The 16,241-nt window shown below is 41.7% G+C and overlaps 1 pseudogene; it reads left to right on the top strand.

Annotated features, from left to right (window-relative positions):
- Nucleotides 1-587: 587 nt before the first annotated feature.
- Nucleotides 588-14,780, top strand: LOC136519714 (beta-1,2-xylosyltransferase XYXT1-like; annotated as a pseudogene).
- The last annotated feature ends 1,461 nt before the right edge of the window (nt 14,781-16,241 follow it).

The raw sequence follows: 16,241 nt of genomic DNA on the forward strand, positions 1-16,241 counted from the left end.
CTACTAGTACTAGTATTCATGAATGGTTGGATGTTTCTCTGATCAACAGCTACGTTACGCCCGGATACATGTCGGCTTTGAGGGACCACGCGGCGCTGGACTTAATGTAAGGCCATAAAGATGTCTTCTGGTGCTTGTGAATGGCCGATTAGGCCAGTTTCAATGGGAATTTTATAGAGTTTCATGGACATTAAATATGTTGACATGGCACCGTCTTGATGAAGAGAGAGAAGATAAAAATTTCATGAGAGTAGAGAGAGTTTCATGGGGATGAAACTCTTCTACACTGTTTCCAAAATATGAGTGTGTTAGAAACTGTGAGATGAAACCCCACTGAGACTGGCCTTAAGCTTCTGGCGTGCCAATCTTGCTCTTGGCTTTAGGTATCTTTTGGTGTAATCTATGCTTCTAATTTGATTTTGGCAATTAATAGTGACACAATCTTTATAACTAACATGTGCTTTGCAGCTGTATTAGAGCAAGGCCAATAAGTTTGGCTTAGGCCAGTCTCAGTGGGAGTTTCATCTGAATTTCATTTGCATTTAATGAGCTGCAACATAAGCGTGGGCAGAGTTGGCTTTGCAGAGATGAGCTTGTCTGAGATGATGGGGAGGCATGAGGGTACCAAGAAAGGGAGCAGCGGTGCAGGAAGGGCTCAATGTGGCTCTGCTGCCTTCTCTTCTTGTGCTGATTGTGCTGAAGACTGATTTCTTGCCGCAGGTCGCTCGCTGTAAGTGGCCGCCGGTGTTTCGTCCTGGACAAATTAAAGACCAATTCCATACATGCATATGATCTGTTTTTAGGCCTCGCGCTACTTCTTTATATGTTTTTTCGACAATATTAGTGCTCTTGTTGACAACCAAAAATGTTCATTTTGTGAAGTTGTCAAAATGTGAAATGGACTTCACCATTGTGTTCCTCTCATCGAGACGGTCAAAAAACATATATGGAACGTCTAATTCGAAGTCCGGATGAAGAAGTTATGCCCTCGAAAAGATGCCTCGTTGTCGGGAGTTCCGACCCAAGTCGTGACTTCCGACTGTCAGAAGTTCCGATGGATGTCGGGACTTCCGGAAAGCCTGAAGAAATCTGCTCGGGTGTCTGGAGTTATCCCTATGTCGAGAGTTCCGATAAAAGTCGAAAGTTCTGACTATCGGGAGTTCCGACACAAGTCGGGACTTCCGATATACCTGACAGAAAATCCTGTTCGGATCTGGCCTTTTGGATTCCTATCCGAACTGTTCCAAACTTGTGGGAAACTTGAAAAATAAGGTTTGGAGAGGTTTCCTACTAGGATAAGACCACCCCCTCTATATATATGAGAGGATCATGGCCGATTAAGTTCCCATCTATCCAATCGATAAATAAATTAATCTATTACCTCTACCTCAACCCTTTTACCCTCTTCTCCAACCCCCATGATGTTCATCCTCTGATCCGACAACCAAGGATGGTGCCCTAGGCTTGCTAGCCAACCTAGGGCAACCCGGCGATGTCCTTGCCCTGTCGGGGTTCCTCCCGAGCGAGAGCTTTGATGGTTTCTTTGATAGTTTGCTTGAAAACTAGTCGGTTCTTCGTCACGTAAGCATATTGGTTATCCTTTGGTGGTTTGCTTGTAAACCTCTCCATTCTTCACAATGAAAGAGTGACATCCTCGCTACGTTCTTTGGTCTGTAGTGGCCCGGGCATCCAAGGCCCTATTGGTGTTTGATTCGGATCACTTCCGATGTCAACACACTTTTTGACGACTCCGTTGGGGACGATTGGTTCGGCTATCTCTTATAGCCAATATCTCTAGCCTAGCCTTACTCCTCGTTAATATATCTTCTTGAGCTCGCCATTACCGTTGCATCTGGCCCAAAAGGCCGATCGCATCTAGTTTTGACCTCTTGTGATCTTGTTTGCGATTTTGCAACAAGTTGCGCTGCTTATCGGAAAATTCAGCAAGGCGGTCAAGTTATAAATCATGAAGTACCAAGATGTTGCATCACAATATTACTACAATCACCCTGAGGTACAACTTGCAAATGCATCTTATGATCCTAATAGTTATTTTGCAAGTTCTATGCGCTCTCATGTTGGTGTTGCTAGCTGTTATAATACTAGATATGTTACATCGACTAATACTTTTGTTAATGCTCCTCATCATACACATCATAATTATGAATATTATGGTCAAGAGCCGATGCATGTTGTAAATTCTTTGAGTTTTGATGCTACTAGCAATATACAACACATAAATTGTTATTCATCGGCTATAAGTTCACAATATGTGGTTCCACCACAAGACATGCTAATGAATGAGAGAATTGGCTATAACAATGCTAATTATTTAGCCAATTGCTCTGAAAATTCAGCACCATATGCCAATGCTCCTATTCATAATTCGGCTCCATATGTTACTCCCAACTCGAGCCAAATTAATGAAAATTCAGCAAGGTGCTTAAGTGCTAATACTTATGATTCGGCTTCACATGTTACTAGTAGCCATAGCCGAATCAATGAAAATTCAGCACCTTATACAAAGATCAATGCCCACAATTCGGCTTTGTATTTCGCTCATGACCATAGCCGAATTAGTGAAATTTCAGCAAGGCATTCAGGTGCTAAAACTCATGATGCGGCTCCACATATTGCTAATAATTGTAGCCGAATCAATGAAAATTCAGTAATGTGTGCACTTGCAAACAATCATGATTCAGCTTCATTTGTTGCTCTCAAATCAAGCCGAATCGATGAAGATTGAGCCCATGCTAGGAATCCATATGATTCCTCTAAATGGAAGGTGCCCACTTATCATAGACTGTACCCATTATGCTATGATTACTTAAAAACTCCTAATGGTTGGCGGGTACCTGATTTTTATGAATTTAGTGGTGAAGATGATAAAACCACTACAGAACATATTAGTATATATCTCTTACAGCTGGGTTTTGCCGATAAAGAAGACTATATGAGAGTGCGAAATTTTCCATTATCTCTCACTGGTATTGCCTTTGCATGGTTTACATCTTTGCCACAATGTACTATTGGCTCATGGTCTCAATTAGAGGAGCAATTCTATGAATATTTTGGAAAGACTAAAGAGAAAAGGCCGATCACAGTTGAGTTATTGGCTAAAAGAGGATTGCTAGTGGGCATGAAAGAAAGAATTGATTCGGATGTAAGCAAAGGTTCAGCTACAAAAGCCGAACAATACAATATCCTTTCTGAATCAATCACATCTCAAAAAACAAGTCTTGCTACAGAAAAACATGAAAAACGCCAGAAACCAGCTAGACTTGATTTTTTAGGAGCTAAAGGGGTTGTACACTTATCTAGTGATTACCGCATCATTGATGGAGATCAAGCCCTTACAAGCAACAAAGGAGGGTTGCCTGCCTACTCAGAATCGGCTGAGCCGACTTCAAAGTTAGCTGAGCCGATTGTTGTCTGCCCTGAGTTGGCTAGATCGACTGTCTATACCGCCTTCCTTGAGTCGGCTAGGCCAACTTCCCAGTCGGCCAAGCCGACTGCCCTCGCTAGTGCTCAAGTCGGCCTAGCCAATTTTCAGTCGGCTAAGCCGACTTTCTCAGTCTCGGCAGCTGTCGATGCATCTTCAGATGATTCGGCACTTATTGTTAATCATTCTCTAGAGATGAAGAGCAACATCATACAAATCAAGGACGTGCACTTTTCCAACATGATCAACAAGGTAGAAAACATAAATATTTTGCTCAAATTCTAATCTGGTCATACTATTTTAATTTCTGCATCTATTAGAGATATCCTTGCTAATTATTGTAATAGACCGACTGAGAATAATAATTTATTTATTGATGATAAAGTAAATTCAGATTCTATCGACCAAGACATTATTCCATATGGCAAGGCCGATAATGGTAATTCGTCAAAGCTAAAGCTTCTTGTAAGCAATTGCAAAGGTGTGACCGAATGTATTGATAATAAATCCGATCCATTTCGTTTGCCTAGCTTTAAAGCTGACTCCACAAAAGAATTGGCTCAAGAAATCAAAGTACACCTTTGACTTTACTTTTTGTGATCATATCTTTGATATCCTACTTAAGAATAATTTTATTAGAATCATTGATCACAATACTTTGCCATCTATTCCAAACTTAGAAGAGCTTACATACTTTAAATGGCATAATTCATCTGATCATAATACTTCTGATTGCAATATGTTTCGTCGAGTCATCCAATCGGCCATTCATAAAGGACGATTGAGATTTTTTGAAGCTCAACACATAGACCAATTGGATTCAATTAATCTTGATGGCAAACAGGATTCGAATCGGCTTGCATTAGCCGATTCGCTCAAAGCTTGAATGCCCAAGAGAGAGATGTGGAGCCCTCAAGTGAAGTCAAGGTTGTTGTTGATGAATTGCAAATAGAAGATATTCCAGAGGACAGTAAAGTTATGACAGTTCTAGAAGACACTAGGGGGCAGCTGAAATATCTCCAACCAAAGCAAAAGCCAATTGATCTTGTTGAGCAAGGGGAATCGGCTAAGGATCCTCCTTTGGAGCATGTCTGTCAAGATGGCGAGAAGGAGGATGCTCGTAAAGCTAATAGAGGTAAAGGCCGTGACAAATAGAGAAGTAAAAGGTCAAAACTCAGCTTCGAGGAACTACTAGCTAAATATGAGAAGATAGGAGAAGCAAATATCACCAAGCGGCCAAAGAAAGTCCATTCATCAAAATTGCCTCCAAAGCGTAAGTCTCAAGAGTGGAATCGACAAGGAGATAAACCTCACACAATAGTAACATATTCTCCTTTTATGCAGCCAATTCCCATGTCGTATGGACCACAACCCACATATTTTTATCCTTATTCATCTTGGGGCTGGTTTGATGAAGAGGCACATGTTCCACCATATTTGAGGCCCGAATCTATAGAGTATGCAGCTCCTAGACATTTAGAGAGATCATCATCTTGTAAAGACCATTTTGCTCAAAATCGGTCTGGAGCTCAACCAAAGAAGAAAGTGGTAAAGCAAGTTTACCGCGTGAAGTATGATGGTCGAAAGAAGAAGGGTTTAGATCTGAATTCAACTATTGAAAAGCCGATTACATTGTTGAAAAATTCGGCTATTGATGGCAAAGCAGTGGGGAAATCATCTATTGATATTGTAGGTGCCAAATCTAAACAAAAGAAGGTGGGAGTGCCCAAAATCAAGAAAGATTTGCCACTGTCCAAAACAGAAATAAAACCAATATGCTCAATCAGTTTACCAAAGTGGCAAGAGAAGAAGTTACAGAAGCTTAGTGTAGAGAAGTAGAAAGGAAAAGGCTTGGCATGGGTTCCTAAGGGAAGTATTCAAGCTTAGAAGGATGATGTTCAAGCAAGTGGTGCAACAAAAGCAAAGGAGAGAAAGAGATTCAAGAAACAATTGCCAAGTTAGAGGTTTGCACCAAATCATCAAAATTATTGGTCATGGCATCATCCATATTCTTTGCCTATGCCTATGTGGAATTCATCCCCTGGTATGCATGGTTATCCCTTAGCTTCTTATTTTGATCCTTAGTGTGGATCTTTATGTTATGGAGGGTTGCCAAATTATTTTACTTACCAATAATCAAGAGCCAAAATATTTTGTTTCGGCTATGCATATTTATGTGGATGAATTCATATGGCCGATATTTTGATATCGCCCTTAGTATAAAATATAGTCGATGAATGCTTGCAACCATCGTGCTATTAGAAAGCCCTCATGGAATTTACTTTGATGGCCTTAAGGCCCGGGGGGCATGATATATGCATTTTGATTTACTTTATGGATGTGACAATGTAATTAGTCGGCTTGCAAATAAGGCCAAGGTGTTGACATAATCATTATTTCTCACAATGGTGCTATTGGAGACATCAAGCCGATTAAAATTATATCTGCATCCAACATTTTAGCCGAATGTAAAGTTTTCTTATTCGGCTTGGCCATATTGCAATCCATGGGGTATAACATGTTGAAGCCTATGGTGATTCCTTGCTAGTGGTATAGCAAGTTGCTAGTGAATTTCAATGTTTAGAAGGATCACTAAGAACTTGTCTTGATGCTTGCCTTGATGTTATTGATTATTTTGCCGAATTTTGAATTTGGCATATTCTGAGGCATGAAAATCAAAAGGCCAACATGTTAGCTCAACAAGCATCTGGCTATGATGTCAGTGGACATAATTTCCATATTCAAGAACAACCGATGCATGAAGATGTCAATTTTTTCTGTGTAGGTACAGACCAGTCGGCTACGCTGATTGACCAAGTCAGCTCAGCCAACTACTCTTCTGCTGTGGCCAAGTTAGCTAAGCCGACTGCCCTAGTCGGCCAAGCCAACACCTCCAAATCAGCTAAGCCTACTGGCCCTGTTGTCTTAGCCGACTCCCCTGTGACCAACCCGGTCAAATTCATCCGAGAAGCTATCAAATCAACCCGATGTAACCTCTAGTGATGTTGGGGCCGATTTAGAAGATTAGAGGACTCCCTTGTTAAGATATCTACGTGGTCCAAGTGCCAAAATTGATAAAAGTGTTCGGCGGAGCGCTTTCAAATATGTATTACATAATAATGAGCTCTATTGAAGAACTACCGAAGATTTGCTGCTTAAGTGCTTGGGATCAGATCAGGCAAGAGTGGCTATGGGAGAAGTCCATGAAGGCATCTGTGGTACGCATCAATCGCCCTGAAGATGAAGTGGTTATTGCGTAGAGCCGATTTCTATTGGCCTACTATGATGGCCGATTGTTTTCGCTACTACAAAGGTTGCGAAGAGTGCCAAAAGTTTGGAAATATTCAGCTTGTGCCTGCTGCTATGCTTTATCCTATCATCAAACCACGGCCTTTTCGTGGTTGGGGGTTAGACTTCATTGGCCAAATATATCCCCCATCTCCGAAGGGACACCGATTTATGTTAGTTGCTATGGATTACTTTACTAAGTGAACCGAGAGAGTTCCTTTGAAAAATATGACACACAAGGAAGTAATTGAGTTCATCACTGAGCATATTATTCATAGATTCAGCATCCCTCAAACATTAAATACAGATCAAGGGACATCGTTTGTGTCTAAAGAGGTGAAGGAATTTGCCAAATTATATAAGATCAAGTTGCTCAATTCATCTCCATACTATACTCAAGCCAATGGCCAAGCTGAGTCTAGTAATAAGACTTTGATCAAGCTCATCAAAAAGAAAATTGAGGAGAATCCAAGGAGATGGCATGAAGTTTTGTCTGAGGCTCTATGGGCACATCGCATTTCAAGGCATGGTGCTACAAAGGTTACTCCTTTTGAGTTAGTATATGGCCAAGAGGCCGTGTTGCCTGTCGAAGTGAATTTGGATGCATACAGGCTTGCTAAATAAAATGATTTATCAGTTGTTGTGTATCATGATTTGATGATGGATAATATCGATGAGGTGACTGATGTAAGATTAAAAGCTCTCAAGGAAATAGAGAAAGATAAAGCTCGAGTTGCCAAAGCATACAACAAGAAAGTCAGGAGAAAATCCTTCCAAGTGGGAGAATTGGTGTGGAAAACCATACTACTAATTGGATCGAAGGGCAATCAGTTTGGCAAGTGGTCACCGAATTGGGAAGGTCCTTACAAAGTGGTCAAAGTTATATTCAGAAATTCATATGTGCTAGAGACATTGCAAGATGAACGTCTCAGGAGAGCATTCAACGAAAGGTACTTGAAAAGGTACTTTTCCAAGTGTTTGGCAAGAAGCCTAAGTGCTCACCAAACAATGGCCGATACATGTATCGCCCTTAGAAAAAATGGCCAATGTATACATCGCCCTTAGTTACTAAGCAGCCGATGAGATAGGTATCGTCGCTGTTTGGTTTTAAATAAGTGTTTTCAGGTTCATGCATCATTCACCTGAAAACTAGGGGGCATATGTTGACAACCAAAAATGTTTATTTTGTGAAGTTATCAAAATATGAAATGGACTTCACCATTGCGTTCCTCTCATCGAGACGGTCAAAAAACATATATGAAACGTCTAATTCAAAGTCCAGGACAAGAAGTTATGCCCTCGGAAAGATGCCTTCCTTTGAAAAATATGACACACAAGGAAGTAATTGAGTTCATCACTGAGCATATTATTCATAGATTCAGCATCCCTCAAACATTAAATACAGATCAAGAGACATCATTTGTGTCTAAAGAGGTGAGGGAATTTGCCAAATTATATAAGATCAAGTTGCTCAATTCATCTCCATACTATACTCAAGCCAATGGCCAAGCTGAGTCTAGTAACAAGACTTTGATCAAGCTCATCAAAAAGAAAATTGAGGAGAATCCAAGGAGATGGCATGAAGTTTTATCTGAGGCTCTATGGGCACATCGCATTTCAAGGCATGGTGCTACAAAGGTTACTCCTTTTGAGTTAGTATATGGCCAAGAGGCCGTGTTGCCTGTTGAAGTGAATTTGGATGCATACAGGCTTGCTAAATAAAATGATTTATCAGTTGTTGTGTATCATGATTTGATGATGGATAATATCGATGAGGAGACTGATGTAAGATTAAAAGCTCTCAAGGAAATAGAGAAAGATAAAGCTCGAGTTGCCAAAGCATACAACAAGAAAGTCAGGAGAAAACCCTTCCAAGTGGGAGAATTGGTGTGGAAAACCATACTACTAATTGGATCGAAGGGCAATCAGTTTGGCAAGTGGTCACCGAATTGGGAAGGTCCTTACAAAGTGGTCAAAGTTATATTCAGAAATTCATATGTGCTAGAGACATTGCAAGATGAACGTCTCAGGAGAGCATTCAACGAAAGGTACTTGAAAAGGTACTTTTCCAAGTGTTTGGCAAGAAGCCTAAGTACTCACCAAACAATGGCCGATACATGTATCGCCCTTAGAAAAAATGGCCAATGTATACATCGCCCTTAGTTACTAAGCAGCCGATGAGATGGGTATCGTCGCTGTTTGGTTTTAAATAAGTGTTTTCAGGTTCATGCATCATTCACCTGAAAACAGGGGGGCATATGTTGACAACCAAAAATGTTTATTTTGTGAAGTTATCAAAATATGAAATGGACTTCACCATTGCGTTCCTCTCATCGAGACGGTCAAAAAACATAAATGGAATGTCTAATTCAGAGTCCGGAAGAAGAAGTTATGCCCTCGGAAAGATGCCTTCCTTTGAAAAATATGACACACAAGGAAGTAATTGAGTTCATCACTGAGCATATTATTCATAGATTCAGCATCCCTCAAACATTAAATACAGATCAAGGGACATCGTTTGTGTCTAAAGAGGTGAGGGAATTTGCCAAATTATATAAGATCAAGTTGCTCAATTCATCTCCATACTATACTCAAGCCAATGGCCAAGCTGAGTCTAGTAATAAGACTTTGATCAAGCTCATCAAAAAGAAAATTGAGGAGAATCCAAGGAGATGGCATGAAGTTTTGTCTGAGGCTCTATGGGCACATCGCATTTCAAGGCATGGTGCTACAAAGGTTACTCCTTTTGAGTTAGTATATGGCCAGGAGGCCGTGTTGCCTGTCGAAGTGAATTTGGATGCATACAGGCTTGCTAAATAAAATGATTTATCAGTTGTTGTGTATCATAATTTGATGATGGATAATATCGATGAGGTGACTGATGTAAGATTAAAAGCTCTCAAGGAAATAGAGAAAGATAAAGCTCGAGTTGCCAAAGCATACAACAAGAAAGTCAGGAGAAAATCCTTCCAAGTGGGAGAATTGGTGTGGAAAACCATACTACTAATTGGATCGAAGGGCAATCAGTTTGGCAAGTGGTCACCGAATTGGGAAGGTCCTTACAAAGTGGTCAAAGTTATATTCAGAAATTCATATGTGCTAGAGACATTGCAAGATGAACGTCTCAGGAGAGCATTCAACGAAAGGTACTTTTCCAAGTGTTTGGCAAGAAGCCTAAGTGCTCACCAAACAATGGGCGATACATGTATCGCCCTTAGAAAAAATGGCCAATGTATACATCGCCCTTAGTTACTAAGCAGCCGATGAGATGGGTATCGTCGCTGTTTGGTTTTAAATAAGTGTTTTCAGGTTCATGCATCATTCACCTGAAAACAGGGGGGCATATGTTGACAACCAAAAATGTTTATTTTGTGAAGTTATCAAAATATGAAATGGACTTCACCATTGCGTTCCTCTCATCGAGACGGTCAAAAAACATATATGGAACGTCTAATTCAGAGTCCGGAAGAAGAAGTTATGCCCTCGGAAAAATGCCTTCCTTTGAAAAATATGACACACAAAGAAGTAATTGAGTTCATCACTGAGCATATTATTCATAGATTCAGCATCCCTCAAACATTAAATACAGATCAAGGGACATCGTTTGTGTCTAAAGAGGTGAGGGAATTTGCCAAATTATATAAGATCAAGTTGCTCAATTCATCTCCATACTATACTCAAGCCAATGGCCAAGCTGAGTCTAGTAATAAGACTTTGATCAAGCTCATCAAAAAGAAAATTGAGGAGAGTCCAAGGAGATGACATGAAGTTTTGTCTGAGGCTCTATGGGCACATCGCATTTCAAGGCATGGTGCTACAAAGGTTACTCCTTTTGAGTTAGTATATGGCCAAGAGGCCGTGTTGCCTGTCGAAGTGAATTTGGATGCATACGGGCTTGCTAAATAAAATGATTTATCAGTTGTTGTGTATCATGATTTGATGATGGATAATATCGATGAGGTGACTGATGTAAGATTAAAAGCTCTCAAGGAAATAGAGAAAGATAAAGCTCGAGTTGCCAAAGCATACAACAAAAAGTCAGGAGAAAATCCTTCCAAGTGGGAGAATTGGTGTGGAAAACCATACTGCTAATTGGATCGAAGGGCAATCAGTTTGGCAAGTGGTCACCGAATTGGGAAGGTCCTTACAAAGTGGTCAAAGTTATATTCAGAAATTCATATGTGCTAGAGACATTGCAAGATGAACATCTCAGGAGAGCATTCAACGAAAGGTACTTGAAAAGGTACTTTTCCAAGTGTTTGGCAAGAAGCCTAAGTGCTCACAAAACAATGGCCGATACATGTATCGCCCTTAGAAAAAATGGCCAATGTATACATCACCCTTAGTTACTAAGCAGCCGATGAGATGGGTATCGTCGCTGTTTGGTTTTAAATAAGTGTTTTTAGGTTCATGCATCATTCACCTGAAAACAGGGGGGCATATGTTGACAACCAAAAATGTTTATTTTGTGAAGTTATCAAAATATGAAATGGACTTCACCATCGCGTTCCTCTCATCGAGACGGTCAAAAAACATATATGGAACGTCTAATTCGAAGTCCGGAAGAAGAAGTTATGCCCTCGGAAAGATGCCTCGTTGTCGGGAGTTCTGACCCAAGTCGGGACTTCCGACTGTCGGAAGTTCCGACGGGTGTTGGGACTTTCGGGAAGCCTGAAAAAACTGCTCGCGTGTCTGGGGTTATCCATACGTTGGGAGTTCCGATAAAAGTCGGGAGTTCAAGTTCCGACTATCGGGAGTTTCGACACAAGTCGGGACTTCCGACATACCTGACAGAAAATCCTGTTCGGATCTGGCCTTTTGGATTCCGATCCGAACTGTTCCAAACTCGTGGGAAACTTGGAAAATAAGGTTTGGAGAGGTTTCCTACTGGGATAAGACCACCCCCTCTATATATATGAGAGGATCATGGCCGATTGAGTTCCCATCTATCCAATCGACAAACAAATCAATCTATTACCTCTACCCCAACCCTTTTACCCTCTTCTCCAATCCCCATGCTGTTCATCCTTTGATCCGACGACCAAGGATGGCGCCCTAGGCTTGCCGGCCAACCTAGGGCAACCCGGCGACGTCCTTGCCCTGACGGGGTCCCTCCCGGGAGGGAGCTTTGACGGTTTCTTTGCTAGTTTGCCTGAAAATTAGTCAGTTCTTCGTCACGTAAGCACGTTGGTTATCTTTTGGTGGTTTGCTTGTAAACCTCTCCGTTCTTCACCATGAAAGAGTGACATCCTCGCTGTGTTCTTTGGTCCGTAGCGGCCCGGACGTCCAAGGTTCTGTTGGTGTTTGATTCGGATCACTTCTGACGTCAACAGCTCTCTTCCAAATTATAACTCGTTCAAGCTTTCTTACATACTCCTTCCATTCAAAATAGTAATTTATTTGGGCTTTTTTAGATGCATACATCTAGACTATATCTAGGTGTATAGCAGAAGATATGTACCTAAAATAGTTAAAATGACTTACAATTCGGAATGGAGGGAGTACGTGACTTTTACTTTGTATTAGACATAATAAATGCATAGCAAGAGTTTTAAACCTAGAGAAGTTAGCTTACAATTTGAAACTGTGGGAGTACATGCAAGCCTGTTCGGTTTTGAGTACTTCAGCAGGAGCTCTAAATGTGCTGAAGCACCAAATTTTAGAGAACTCCATTTGTCTTATATAATTTGAAACGTTAGGGAGGAGAAGTATTGCTTTGTGTTAGTTTTTTATTTGAAATTATTCCTTTTTGATAGTAATAGCATAAATATAGGAGAATTTGTTTTCAGTGAAATAAACAAATCCAGGCATTCACTTGTAACAATGCTAATGCACTAAGCTGATAGCATCACACAAAACCCTATGTATGGAAGTAAAACACAACCTATAGAAGCACCGCTGCAGTGATAGTTCGAATTAATTGGGAATTGGGATGCATATGGAGCTTTTCATTTACATGTTTCGAGTTATGACCTGCTACCTCATAGAACTAATGCACCTTCAGCTTTGTCCAGTTAGGGAGACCAGATTTATTAAAGACACGGACGAAATGGTTCACACGGTTCCATACACCGGTGAGTTATATAAGTTTGTTTACAGAATTAACTTCGGTTTTTCGTTTATATCTCTATGTCAAAAGAGTGATGTATAATGGTATGATTATCACCAATAAATTGAAGGTTTGACAATGCAAGATGGCAGCAACATCCACATGACCCAGAAGCTGTAAAAGGTATGTCTGCCAATTATCTCGAAAGCAATAAACGGTTAAATTAGCTATCCCGGAGAAGCTTCGATCAGTTTTCTTCCTCCATTGGTGATATAACAATACTCCATGTGTGTGTGCTAGTACACGCCCCCTCGAAAGAAACCACAAGTTGACTGCTAGCGTAGATCCCAACACCAGCAGATTAATTTAATTAGTTCAAGCTGATACATAGAATAGTCCATTAATTAGATCTGAAAATCTTATCGTGCTCATAATATAAAATGCACGAACTAGCTTACTTCGTTATTAAACAGTCAGTTTATTTGGTTATTGTGTTTCGGAGTATGTATGGAAGTGTTCAGTATTTAGATGCGAAACTAATACGATAATATTCATCATTTTTAATTTGCCTCAGACTACAACCAGCAAAATCAGATCCTTGCCACCAACGGGCCAAAAGATAGTTCTTCAATAAATTCAGGTACATGTGCACATTTAAGGACGATTGTCATGGATTGAACTCTATATTTGTTTGTTCTATAATCATTGTTTTCCTAGATTGTCGATACATATACGTGCAAGACTAAACTTAGAGGATTTTTTTTTTGCACGAAAGAGTGATCTTTTTAACTCAAAAAATTCATCTGTGATATATGCAGATGTGGGAGCCTCTACCAGCAAGTTAACCTGCAACTTCAGCAACCCTCACTCGGACACCTGCACAATGGAAGGTGACTTGCGCATCCATGGCAAATCGGCGATAGTCTATGTGGTCGCTGCATCCACCCACAGGCCGAAGAATTCTACGTTCACAGTCCGCCCATACACGCGAAAGTGGGAGCAAGAGACCATGTCGAGGATTCGGGAAGTCACCATGAGATCCCTGCCGCCAGCTTTCAGTTTCATTATCCCACCGAAGTGCACGGTGAGGCACGACGTGCCGACGGTGGTCTTCTCTACCGGCGGCTGAGGTGGAAACTTCTTCCATGCCATGAGTGACCTCATCGTGCCACTTTACATCACATCCCGTGAGTACAATGGCCGTGTCCATTTTCTTATCACCGACTACCAACCTGAATGGGTGGACAAGTTCAGTCCGATCCTCGCCGCACTGTCCATGTACCGGGCTATAGACTTCGACGCTGACACCGCTGTGCGCTGCTTCCCGTCGGCGCATGTCGGGTTGGAGAGTCACAACAAGATGCTTGCGATCGACCCGAGTCTCTCCCGCAATGGTTACACTATGATGGGATTCCGTGACTTGCTCAGGTCTGTCTTCTCGCTGCAACGGCCATGGTCTAAACCCATAAGCCGGAGCTCAGGGCAGAGGCCTCGGCTCGTCATGGTTCTGCGTCGCCACTCAAGGGAGCTGACGAACGAGAAGCCGACGCCATCACCGCCATGGAGAACCTCGGCTTAGAAGTGGTGGCTGCGAGGCCAGACGATGTCAGCGATATGGGCCACTTCGCGGGGGTGGTGAACTCCTGCGACGTGATGGTTGGCGTGCATGGTGCTGGGCTGACAAACATGGTGTTCCTGCCTCACAACGGCACCGTAGTGCAGATCGTTCCCTGGGGTGGCATGAAGTGGGCGTGCTGGTATGCCTTTGGTGAGCCCGTGCAAGGCATGGGTCTCCGGTACGTCGAGTACGAGGCAACGGCGGAGGAAACTACATTGAAGGAGAAGTACCCTAGGGACCACCCGGTGTTTACCGACGCCATGTCCATACATCGCCAGGGTAAAGCTTGGGCAACCTTCCTCGATGGCCAGAACGTCACCCTGGACATCGATCGGATTAGAGGTGTGATGCACCAAGTGTTCCTGTCCATCACGACAGAGTAGAGTTGGAAACATCCAGTCAGTGGTGTGGTGGATCAACAATGTGAACTTTTGCTTTTCTTTGATGGTTTTAGCTTTATTAGCTCCTAGTGAGGAGTCGCTAGCTATATTGTAGAATAGTACATGAAAACATTGGAAATATAGCAGCACAGGTTCACTTTTTGGTCGTTATGTCTGTTTACACCAGAGGGTGTTCGGAGCAGGGCTTGCACGCCCAAGGGGTTGCATACAACCACAACGCAACAAGAATATAGCGTGATCGACTAAACCGATCTAGAGACCGATTAGGTTGATGTTGAGCCCGTTTTTAGCTTGGATAGACTCCCAAACTTCTCTCGGGAAAACTCATCAGCAAGGAGCACATAGAGCTTGCCCTAGGACCAGCAAGGTCGCCTAAAATGCCGTCAAATCTCGTTTTGAGATTTGACGAACAGCAAGAGGGGTTGGAAAATGGGTAAAGGGTGTAGTAGATTGACTTTTTGACGATTCGAAGTTGGGATCCTCAATCGACCGTCATCCTCTCATATATATATAGAGGAGGTGATCTTATCCCAGTAGAAAACAAGTTCAAAATGCATTCTTCAACTTTTCCACGTCAAAAACATGCCAAAACCCGATTTGGAAACTAACCGACCCAGAATCAGCAGTGGAGTTGGCTTAGCCGACTCCTGGAATCAGCTTAGCCAACCTTTACGGCAGGATCAGGGGCAGTCGGCTTCGCTGACCTTAGCAGTCGGCTAAACCAACTTCGACATGTTGATTTGGCTAAGCTGACTGGTGGTGGCTCGCATGGCTCGCCGTCTTCTTCGCGTGTTTCATTTGCTATTTTGTCGCACCACTTCACCTCCAGCACGTATATGATGTCTATGACTTGTTGGTGATGCACATAATCCTCCTTGGAACACTTTTGAGTGTCAACAATGTCCATAGTGCTTTCTTGTATGCCTGAATTGTTGTAGCATGATCTGAGGGGTCCATGCTTATCACCGGCGGTGGGAGCAGTCTTGGAGCTAGTCCTGTTTGAGATTGGTCTATTCTCAGGATTGTCTCCAATACAGAGGGGGTTGAGCTCAGTATTGAAGCTGAGCGGATTTAGTCAAAATACAATGGAAATGGGCTTCAATTTCATCTCTCAATGCCAAAGACATCCAAACAACATAATTAAAAAAAGTCGATTCCAATTGCAACTTCCAGGTCTGAATATCTACATTCGAACGGGATGTTCTGTATATTTTCAAATTACACACTTTGTACATAGTTCATTTCAAATTACACATAATATTATATTCCACCATGTAGACCAAGTAAATTTTTATGCATCAGATAAATATTTATTTTGATATCTTATCAAGCGTTGAAAATAACTTAACAAAGCACATAGTAATGAGTGACAATTTTAAGTTATATCAATAATTCATGTTAATAAATTTCCTAAGTTGTTAACTTAAATAAGTTTAAACATTC

This window comes from Miscanthus floridulus, chromosome 18, assembly GCF_019320115.1.
Source record: "Miscanthus floridulus cultivar M001 chromosome 18, ASM1932011v1, whole genome shotgun sequence".
NCBI classification, from domain to species: Eukaryota; Viridiplantae; Streptophyta; class Magnoliopsida; order Poales; family Poaceae; genus Miscanthus; species Miscanthus floridulus.